Source organism: Thermobia domestica, chromosome 1, assembly GCF_964235325.1.
Source record: "Thermobia domestica chromosome 1, izTheDome1.hap1.1, whole genome shotgun sequence".
In the NCBI taxonomy this organism is placed as follows: Eukaryota; Metazoa; Arthropoda; class Insecta; order Zygentoma; family Lepismatidae; genus Thermobia; species Thermobia domestica.
The window spans coordinates 230,265,251-230,277,005 of record NC_137454.1 but is presented as its reverse complement, the minus strand read 5'-3'; the positions used below and the strand labels follow the sequence as shown (position 1 = coordinate 230,277,005).

At 33.6% G+C, this 11,755-nt stretch overlaps 1 pseudogene; it reads left to right on the top strand.

The window, feature by feature from the left end:
- Nucleotides 1-370: 370 nt before the first annotated feature.
- Nucleotides 371-2,345, top strand: LOC145694578 (b(0,+)-type amino acid transporter 1 pseudogene; annotated as a pseudogene).
- The last annotated feature ends 9,410 nt before the right edge of the window (nucleotides 2,346-11,755 follow it).

Sequence of the window (11,755 nt, the reverse complement as noted above, 5' to 3'; positions counted from 1 at the left end):
TTAGTATCCCCCTTGAATTCTATCTATGTGAAGTGAGGTATTGTCATACCATCCAGTGCAAGTCTCTTGAAGACAATGAGAATAATTATGATTTTTCGACAATTGTTTCGAAAGATTACCTGAACTTAACCTGTGCGATAATGGCTAAATGTAAAATTCTACTTTTAACAATTGTAAATGATTGTCACGAGATAGAACGCTAAAATTAATTCTACAACCATAGCTTCTAAAGCTCAAGGGAAAGCATAATGCTATATTTCCCCGTGCGATGGGCGAGAAATGCTAATTTAATAAAGCTAAATAATACAAAGGTAATCGTCTGCAACTACTAATCTTTGATATACGAACCTTGCTACTAGTGTATATACGAACCTTGCTACTAATCTTTGATACACAGAACCTCTAGACAAGCATATTTTGATACTTTCGTTTTTTACTATTGAAATGATGAAACAACTGACATTTTAAAGCCTACATTGTGTAAAAATTATATAAAAATGAACTTATTATTGTACTATAAGTATTAAATGTGGAGATCTCTAAAAGATCTGTGCCACTGAGCGCGTGTTATTACCATGCAATTGATCATTTCTCCTTAGTTGAAAGAGTGAAATGATGGACTTTATCCTCCCACAATGTATTCCTGAATTAAGACTGAAGAAGATTTTGCCTATTGCGAGTACTTACTGAGTGAAAGTAAATATCCATGTTGATAAAAATTTCAAGTAACCTGGAAAATTTCTAACAGCCGGTAAAATGGGCTTAAAGAATGAACAAAATGCTGCAGTTCTTCCGAAGGAGAAACAAGGTGTAGAATTGAAAAGGGGGATTGGTTTATTTAGTGCAGTAAGTCTAATCATTGGCGTTATGGTGGGCTCTGGAATATTCGTTTCAGCAGCGAGTGCACTTGAAAGAACAGGGTCAGTGGCATTGTGCCTCCTTATTTGGATTATTTGTGGAGGTATTTCACTTCTTGGTGCATTAACATTTGCAGAACTGGGAACTGTGGTACCGAAATCTGGAGCAGAATATGTATATTTTCAGGAATCATTTGGTCCTTTGCATAGATTTTGGGGTCCACTTCCAAGTTTTATTTGTTCGTGGATTTACGTTATAGTTCTACGACCCACGGAAGTTGCTCTGATTTGTCTAACCTTTGCAGAGTATGTGTGTCAACCTTTTGAATCTTCTTTACAATTTCTAGCACTTGACACAAAGAATATGGTTAAAAAGATGATAGCAATTGTGGCGTTAGGTTTGATAACATATATAAATATAATGAGTATAAAATTTTATGTGTTTATACAAAACATCTGCACTGTAAGCAAACTTATGATTTGTTTCACTATTATCTTTGGCGGACTTTACGAACTGGGAATAGGACATACCGAAAATCTTGCTACTGGATTTCAAGGAACTCACACTGAGGTGCGGGATATAGCGTTAGCATTTTACAGTGGGCTTTGGGCTTACGATGGATGGTCAACAGTTAATGCAGTCACTGAAGAGATAAAAAGACCTGAAGTAAATATTTTACGAAGCATAATGATTGCAGTACCACTGGTTTGTCTTTTATATGTAATGATGAACATGGCTTATATGACCGTCCTTACTTCTTCAGAAATGATACATGCACCTGCTGTTGCAGTATTGTTCGGGGAAAAATTATTCGGACAATGGAGCTTTCTTATTCCTCTCGGTGTGGCTATTGCTACATTTGGATGTGCTTTAGGTATTCAGTTTAGTGTTGCACGAATATGTTTAGTTGCAGCAAGGAACGGGCATATGATGCAAGCTCTTTCTTATGTGCATGTTCAACGTCTTACGCCAACTCCTGCTATGGTACTTCAAGGGCTACTGTCACTAATGCTCATATTCTGTGGCAACATCGTCTTGCTAATAGACTTCGCGAGCTTTCTTATCTGGATATTCTACGGAATGGCAATGGTCTCCCTTTTTATTATGCGAAAAACAAAGAAAGATGCACCAAGGCCGTACAAAGCTCCCTTTTTAGTTCCAATCATCATAATTTTGGTAGCATTATTTCTTGCAACTGTACCAATCGTTATTGAACCTACCATAGAGTATTTGTTTGCAGTTGGTTTAATTGCTGTTGGAACTATTATTTACGTTCCTTTTGTATATTATAAAGTAAGACCGAGAATCATAGATAAAATTACTTTTTATCTTCAAGTGTTAATGAAAGTTGTGCCACCTGACAATGCATCAGATTGACAGTCAAGAGAAACAAGTTTGTTTACACTAATTAAAAAATGAACGTAATTTGTACCTTAATATTAAAAGTAAGAATAATCATAAGTCACTATTTAAGTTATTAACAAGACCGGATTGGCATGAACATTTTTTTTGTTTTCTTGTTATATATTTGCTCAAATCTAAACCAATGAAAGAATACAGCTTTTAAGTTACAACTTAATTATAACAATAGTTCTAAATCTGCAAGAATACTAACGCTTTTCTGACCAGAGGACCAGAGTATGAGACACCTTTACTAAAACTAAAACACAGTGTCACAGTTTCGACAACTTTAATTAGACACTCACTGAAAGAAATATCTTTAGAACGTTGAACCATATACTCAAAAGAGAAAGGCCAAAGTACTCATTGGTTGTTTGGGAAACCAACTGTCTTTCTTTTTCTGACCTACACCTGTTCAATCGGCCACCTGCCTGGACTCAATACCCTCTACATGTGTTTATCTTTTGCATCTGTCAATCCATCTGATGGTTATAATTGTTTATCTGCCTCGATAATATAGTGACCGGCACGTAGCATGGCAGCTGAAGGTCACTGCAAAAGCAGACGAATTCCGAGTAGCGATCTTACTGTCAATCAGTTTTCTAATAACCGGCAGTGCTGCCAGTCCTACACAATTATTCCAACATCCAATAACAACAAGTACAGTCAATCACAGAGGGATTAATAACAAATAAAAAGAATCCTTATAGTAGAAAAAATATATTAATAATGATATGTGTGCGTGTGTTTTTCTGTTAAAATTTATTTTGAGATCGAAGTGCATCACATCGATCGAAGTGCATTTATATTTTATTACCCATTTTTATTTTAATCCGGGAAAATGTGTAATATATTTAAATTTTATTACAACTATCCGAAAAAATAACATGATTTGAAATAACACTGTATATCTTTAGTTTAACACGAACAATAGCACCAATTTTCGAATATCTTTTTTTGGGGCAGAAAATAACGAAAATTTAACGTCCTTACATTAATCAATACTGTGTAACATGGGCATAATTCCAGTATGTGAACGGCAATATTTTCGCGTATTTACCAGAATATTATTATGTTTTATACACATATGCATACCTCACAAATTTGAGACATTGCAACGTACATTCTGCAGTGCAAGTTAGCTAACTACCATGCCAACACTGCAACAGAATAATGTGGAAGCTCACCTCGGCCAGCCGCACATTGTGACCTTGAGCAGCCATGCTACCTGCAGGTGACTATATCCTAAACACTTTCCCTTTGTCCAACCTTGATCCACAATAGATATAATCTTAAATGTAACAATACTACACTAAATACTACTGATTATAAATCTAATAATATAAAAATATATAGAAATAATATTAAATGTAACATAAATAAAACTATTTATAAGAATAACAATATTAAATAAAATATATGGAAATAAATTACCTGGAAATCAGTCTAGTCCCGCTCTTTTCGTTCAATTTGTTCCACCAGTTTATCCCATAGCTAATGTATTAAGAGCCCACTTGTCCAGTTCAATTATTTGTCATTTCCTTCTTTCTTTATCCTTTGTACTTCCTTCATTTCCTTATTATTGCTCTTTTCTCCCTTTCTAGTCCTTGGGACATTTGCCCAATCTCTACCATGTCCGGTTTCTTTAACATGTTTGTATATAGTATTTTTTTCTCTCTCGAGCCTAACATCATCCCTGTGTTATTTCATTCTTTCCGTAAGTCTTTTCCCTATTTTCCCAATGTATATTATATTACAATCCTTACACTCCACTTTATATACTACACCTTTAAATTTATATACCAAGTTCAGGAAATTTCTTTCTTCCTCTGTAAACTCCACTTTTCCTATTACTACCTCCTGCTTTATCCTCTTTCTTCCATGCTAATCTTTCTCCTTTCGTCCTCAACCTTACCTTTTCCTTTTCCGTAAAACTATTTTCCCATTGTTCTAACTTCTTCACTAACCTCGCTCTTACGAACACTGGCATTCTGCCCACTATCTCGGACGACATTCTTTTTGTTACTTCCTCAATCACTTTAATCTTCTTAGTACGTTTTTCTTATCCCGTCCCACACCAATTCTTTTTCTAACTTTCTAATCAGCTTCTCATATCTGTCTCACATTCACGCCCTTCTTGTTCACTATCAATCCTTTAGGTGTTGTATTCACTTCTAAGCACTTTCTCAAAAACACTATCTGCTGTTCCTTTGATATCTCTTTCCTCTTCCTACAGTGTTAGGCCTTTCTCTTTTAAGTATATATTACAATGTTCTGAAGATATTTCTTTCAGTTAGTGTCTGATGAATATAACGTTAAGTTATCGAAATTGTAACAAGTGTATACACTCTGGTCAGAAAAGTGTTAGTATTCTTGTAGTAAGGGGTTCCAGAGTCGTGATGGATAGCTCTAAATCTGGAAATTGCCTGCATGCTAGCGACATATATTTGCGTCAGATAGCGCTGCTAGTGACACTGTTAGCGTGACTGTTTACTACTAGGAATAAGAGTGATATACTGACATGTTTATTCTTTATGAATAGTATTGTATATACAGTGGTTCCCAAACCCCCTCATATCCATGACGCACCCCCATTAATTGTCTATCCGTAGGTGTTCTTCCATGAAAAAAAATCTTTTTGATTAATTTTTACACCTCATCAAACATATTTATATAGATTTTTAACCCCCTTCAAATATAACTTTTATAAATATAAATATAAATATGTATGATATTTCAATAACGCAGTTTGCGTCATAGCCCCCCTTTGTGGGCACCCCTGGTATATAGAAATGACCTATTTCAGTTTTACGTCCCACGGTTATGCCGGTTAGGCTAAAGGAGACGGTGATTATGAGAAATGAATGAAATGGTTGAATAGAGAAAGTGGGAGGAAACGGGAGAACCCCGAGAAAACCCACGAGGACGGTGTTTGTCTACCACAAAGTCCACATCACGCGAACTGGGATCGAACAAGTATGGTATATAGAGCGAAACTATATTAGTGAAATCAGCAATTAAAAGGAGGGGTAAAGTAAGATAGGGGTCATAAAATATAGAGTACCATATGATACACTGATATAAAAGTGAAATACCAAAGGTGATATTTACAGGATTGGCACAAAAAAAAAAAAGACATAATGTTCCCTAATTTAAACTCTGGAACCTCAGGATGTAATGGTGCAATTTTGTGTTGCTTGTCTTTCTCTTTCATATAATGTAAAATTGCATACTTCAATTCACATGCACGAATTCAATTATTTCAAATGCAATGCGAGAAATCTACTGTTCTCAAGTGCAAAGAAGTTTGGCAAAGATTCAAGCAAAGGAAAAATAATTTAGGGAAAAGTTCTAGAAAATTCATTGCCGGAGGTTTAGAATTTTGAGTGACAATTTCACTAACCAGAAATAATCTTCCGTTTTCGGGGACAAGAAAGCAGCTGACCCTGGTCTAAACTGTGAAAAGAAGACTCGTTTATGGCCGCGTTTGAAAAAACTGCGTTTAGGGAGTACAGAGAGTCTAAATATCTTGCCTAACATTTACGAAATGGGAACAGCCTTTCGCCTTCGGGGTGCAAGACAGCTATTTAAGGTAGATCTCAATATTAGAAACATTTATGGCCTTTGGCGTACATTGTCCCGGGGTCGACCTTCCGGTGGAAGAGCACAAAAATTTGATTTGATTTCACAATCGTTTGTTTTCATTAATCACTCGTCTCTTGTAGCATGAAGGGCACAACTGTGGATCACGCTTATTTAAAAGAAAGAAAGATTATTTAGAGGCACTGACCAAATCAACTTCTGAATGAATCAGTAATCTGTCTTTTTGAGGTACGAGAAAACGATTTAATTACATCTCGACTTTGTTAACTTGTATGAGAGTCGAATAAAAAACTCTGGGACCCGAATAGTTTAACCTAGTAACTTCTGTCAAATGGAATAATTTTGAGAGAGGGGGGAGGGGGACGGAAAATGACAGAATTTCTTCAAAAATGTTATATGGGGCAATATTCAGGATTGTTAAGAAAAACTGATGAATTCGAAGTTGCGACAAGTCAGGTAACCACAAATTTGTGCATATTTCAAATATTCTCCAGTAATAACATATCTTCCTGTGAAAAAAAAAAAAAAAGAGCACTTCTGGAAGTCTTGGGTACAGGCATTATTATGATTTGTTGCTTAATGTATTGTTTTACAGAAAATATTGGATAGAATCACTACTAAGGTACCATATGATCTTATTAACCTAGCTGTAGACACAACAAACATTTGAAGAACTCGAAAACGAGTTGCAATTTTCCCACTATTCCTTGTAAATTTCAGAATTTTTTTTAAAGAACTGTTTTCCGATTCTACAGCATTGTAACATATATACACTATAATTAAAATCGTTACTAAGCAAATTTTTATTAAAATACTTTTTTTGTTTCTAATCCAAAGAATATCAGTCAAAGTTTTGCATAAACTTAATCGCTGAGACCAAAAGAGGAAGTGATTCAATCATCACCTTGAAATAATTATCTCTATAAAATCATGCTGGCTGGATATAACTTACAGCATCCTCACTATTTTTTATTGACTCTGTATGGAAGGCCTACACTGAAACAGCATTTAAGTCAACAACGGCAAAAATTCAATGAAGTACACAAGAACTGATACAAAGAAAACGAATTATTTACCGAAACTTTGTGCAGCTAATAAAACAAAATTCAACTTCGGTATTTCGAACTAGTCACTTTACTCAAGCAAGATAAGAACATAGTTACAGTGATTTATGTTCTGCTCGAATATGGCATTATAGGGGAGAAAAAAGTATATTACATAAGGTATCTATCTACTATTGCATTTATATGTTGTTTTTTTTCCTATTGTAAAATTTACTCAATATTACGAGGTTTAATATCCTGATAATATATTTGACAAGTCTTCAAAGAAAGAAACAGGTGAATAAACATTTAATAGTAAGAAATAGATATGCATATTTTAAAGAATACGAAATTATGAAGAAGTCAAAGGAAGAAAAAATAACTGGAGTTCGTTTACACACAGGGATTAGATGTCGATGTAAGCAACCAAGCCAGTTGACAGTAGCAAAGACTGTCGAAACCATACACGTATAATTTTTTTCATGTTAGTTTAAGTAATAGCCCAGTAAAATTAGACTTCGAAAAAAATTCTGACAAGCTCAATTTTTGTGGAGAGTTTTACTTAGTTGTGTTCAGCATATCCTGAAAAAGGTCCTTAATTTGAGCCACGAGTTTTTGTTTCTTTGGGACGATATTCTAGTTTATCGCTATTATCTCGAAAATTATAATTTTTTCGAACAAAATAATTATGAGAGAAATTGCAGTATATAATATTCTACGCAAAAAAAAAAAAAAAAAAGTCTCTTGAGTTTTCTTTCGTATCGTTTCAAAGGTATAGACTGAATTATGAACAAAAAGTGAGGTTTTAAATTTGAGACGTCAAAATATCTATAAAAATAAGCATCGGACGGAGAAAAAAAAAGTTTGAAATATCGGTCTTCCTTCCTCTGGGAGAAGGGTGGGGTAGGTTTAATAATTTAAACGGGGGACCCCCATTATCTATTGCAGATTTGGATTCTACAAAGAAATAAGTATATTTTATTCGAAACATTCTTCTCGATTTGTGATAGATGATGACGCTGTAATCAGTGGAAACTAGTTTCATTGAAGTTTCTTCAATTGGAATCTTCCTCGTTGAATCTAGAATAAATCAATAAACAGGGCTATTCTTTTCTCTTAAACACTTTTTCTACTTGTGGTAGAAAGATGGCTCTGCATTCAACGTGAATTCAGATAACTCAGATGTGTCGTTTGTGGGAGTGCAATTAAGTGCAGCCCGCGGTTGTAATCGTAGTTACTTACCAAGCATTTTATCGACTGCATCTCTCCGTGGTCCACACTCACGGTACCTTTGAGTCTGTTCGGTATATTTTATTTGATACTCAGGGTGGTTTACCAGTCCCTTGATTCGTTTACTTTCTGTTATTTTGAAGTGTATGTTATTTTGGGTGCTTCCGACACTACACTCAATTGTATTTTTTTTTTCTTTACTGTCATTCAATAAGTATGGATTATCTATTTGCAAAAGAGAAAATCGAAATGATTCAGATTTTGTGGATAATATGGCAGGTGTTTACACCGCCAGATTTATTTTAGATTTTCGTAAATGTTTATCGAGAAGTGCCAAAAACTCTTTAAAATATAACGGAACGGATTACAGCATACGCATTTTTAAGTTGTTTACAATCATTCGAAGCGCAGATCAACAAATGCACGAAAATTGGAAGCTCCTGCTCTAACTGAAAGACGAGAGGAAAAGGGGGAATGTACCAAAAATAAGCACTTCTATACAGAAAACAAGTTTTGTTATATGAACTCTTGATCAATTGTGAAGCATGATTAAATACAACATAGGTAAGAATGAAATTGACTACTTCTTGCTGAATGTAGCACCATCTATCACGAGTCGTGAAAAAATTGTAATAAAAAATTGATACTGTTTATCGTAGATTTATTCTGGAATGAAATGTGAGGGCATCCAATTAAACAAAACCTTAGTGAAACTAGTTTTCACTGATTACAATGTCATCTATTACGAATCTTTCCTTTTGTCAAATTTACTTACTTTTCCTCGTAGAATCCGAATCTGCAATAAAAAAAAAGGCCTCCCAATTTGAGTTTTCAAAGTCACCCTCGCTCCCATGGGGTGAGGGGGGAGTAGGAAGCGAGCTAATTTTTATTACAGCTAATTTTTATTTTCCCCTCCAAAATGTTGGCTTCTTATTTCGATTTTTTTCCCATCCAATGATTTATTTCCAGAAACTTTATAGTCTGAAGGTCACCCTATTTCTCTTCAGACGATTCAGTTGGTCGATTGAAACAGTTGGTTCTGTGAATGAAAAAAGAAGTGTAAGGATCTCCTTTCTATAGAATTTTATAAACTACAATTTTCCTCATAACTATTTTCTTCGAAAAATTGATAATTTCTGAGATGGTTTCAAAGAACTAAATTTCCCTTAAAAAAAAAAAAAAATACCCACGATTCAAATTAAGGGCACTTTTCAGGATATGCTGAAGATACCAAAATAAGTCTTCACAAAAATCGATCTTAGTCGGAATGTTTTCAGAGTTTTCCCATTTTTTTCTTTTTTGTCTATTTCTCCTGTGTTAATTTCTCTCTAGAAGTAAATAATCTCTCCGTATTACTAAATTTAAATAATCTTTGTCTTGTCAAAACTATGTAAGTTATTATATATTTCAAATACTGCCATAATCCAGAAGCCTTTACATGCATTATATAATCTTTAATTCCGGCTGAATGTTTTCCCTTTGATGGACCCTGTATAGGTTTTTTCCTCAGAAGCATGAAACTTGGTAAGGCCACTGGTTTGTAAAATGTACGCAAAGTAACTTTCATACATGATATCTGGTTTTACTGCCACAGACTGAAAATTTGGCAAAACAATCAATTTTTCGTCACGATATCTTCTTTCTTTTTCAGTGAACAATGAAAAAGTTCCTTTTTCACTTCCTTTATTTTTTTATTTTCATTTATTTATTTGTGTGTGTGTGTGTGTGTTCGGTTTCATGTTTAAAGGGTAGTAATTGTAGTAGTAATTGAAAATGTATATATAATATCAATAAATTTCTATGAATTTTAGTGTGGAATTTTTTAGCATATTTTTAAATTTAAAAAATATCAGCAGTTTTCTGCTTTTCATGCTGTAACTTTAATTTTATAATGGCCGTATTAAAACGATTTTTCAGAGGAGTTCTGATGAGTTTAATTTTTATAAATAGAGAACCTATAAAACCTGGTAAATCTTAATATAACATCCATCGAACATTTCAATTCAAACTGGTATAAAACATTACCGTCTATAAACAGAGTCAGAGGATTGTTCATGGTTAAACTGTCTTGCTCCAAATTCAACATAGGTATATTTTATAAGATGACGTAGGATAATTATGGCAAGGGTTTATAATTTATATGTATTTTGAAGGTTTTGGAAAATGATTCACGTGATTTAAAATTTTCTAGAGTTATCGATACTTCCAAAAGTAATTGTTATGCTTATATTTCATTATTGTATATTTCACAAAGCTAGAAAGCGTCAATTGAAAAGATTAGCTGACTTGGCAGATCAAACGTCATTCTTTTTTTTTTTCCTTTTTTTTCATACACATTTGGACATAGGGTTGAAACAACAGAGTGGACACAGAAACTTGACACCTCGCTAAACAGGTAAGTGTTCTGTTTCCTTATTACAGGAGATGAATTCTTTGAATTTCTTGACCCAATGCATTATTGGTGGTATTAAACACTACATAACAGTGAGTTCAACAGATTCTAAGCTTGACGTCTCTTCCTACGTTTGAGGATTTTCCGTAATTTTGTAACTATACATTCACTTATAACCAGAGAGGAAAGATTTTACTTTTCTTTTAAATATTAGTGTGGATGTATAAACTATAAAAATATTACTAATAAATAAAGAAATACTAAAATTAATACTTATAGTAAGTAAATGGAATCTAAAAACTATATACTGTAAGAATTTTGAAAATAAAATAATTTGGGAAAGGGCTCCTTACAGTACAGTACTCTCTATAATTTGTATAGCCTTTGACAGAGGATCATTTTCTTCTAATTACCTTTGTATGGTCATACACAATATTTCGATTATAATAATCCCCTCACTGTTACTGGCGGCACAAGAGATTAAACATTCTTAAAAGCTGAATTAAGCTTAAGATATTAACGGATATTGCTCAATAACATGTCAGTGTTCAATGTTGATAAACACCCGCTTCAATATGACAACAAACAAACCACACTTTCTTACTTATGAAAAAAAATTTTTGAGTAACTATTGATATAAATTTAAACTAAAATTATCACATTCAATACATTACTAAAATATTAATAAAATCATTAATACACACCTGTCCACATTAAAAATGTTTTTAATTTGGAAATTTTGCGTGTAGTGTACTATGCTCTTGTGCACAGCATAATAAATCACAATACAAAAGATAAGGCGCTATTTATTCTACACACTTAAACCAATAGTTGTATAGAAAACAATACCTTGAAAATTTGCCTCAAGAAATGACTGAGTCAATGGGTAAATTTTTATTATATTTATTAAAGTCAAGAAAGAAAAAAAAAGCTTTCATCAGACGCACGCAAAACTGAAGTACGAAACAGTGGTTTCCAAGTTTAAGCCCACAGTTAAGCAAAATATTATGGAAAAATAAACATTTACTATATTAAGACATACATGCAAAAATCACACTTGCCCTTTAAGAAAATGAGACCGAGTGCTTGAATTCCCCATTTGACGAAATTCTACATACGGCACTGGCGATACAAAACACCAAGTTATAATAAGAATCACTAAATCTATAGCACGAAGTTAAAGACATACAGCAAAATGAAATTAAACCAGCCCTGCCCACGGCGAGCA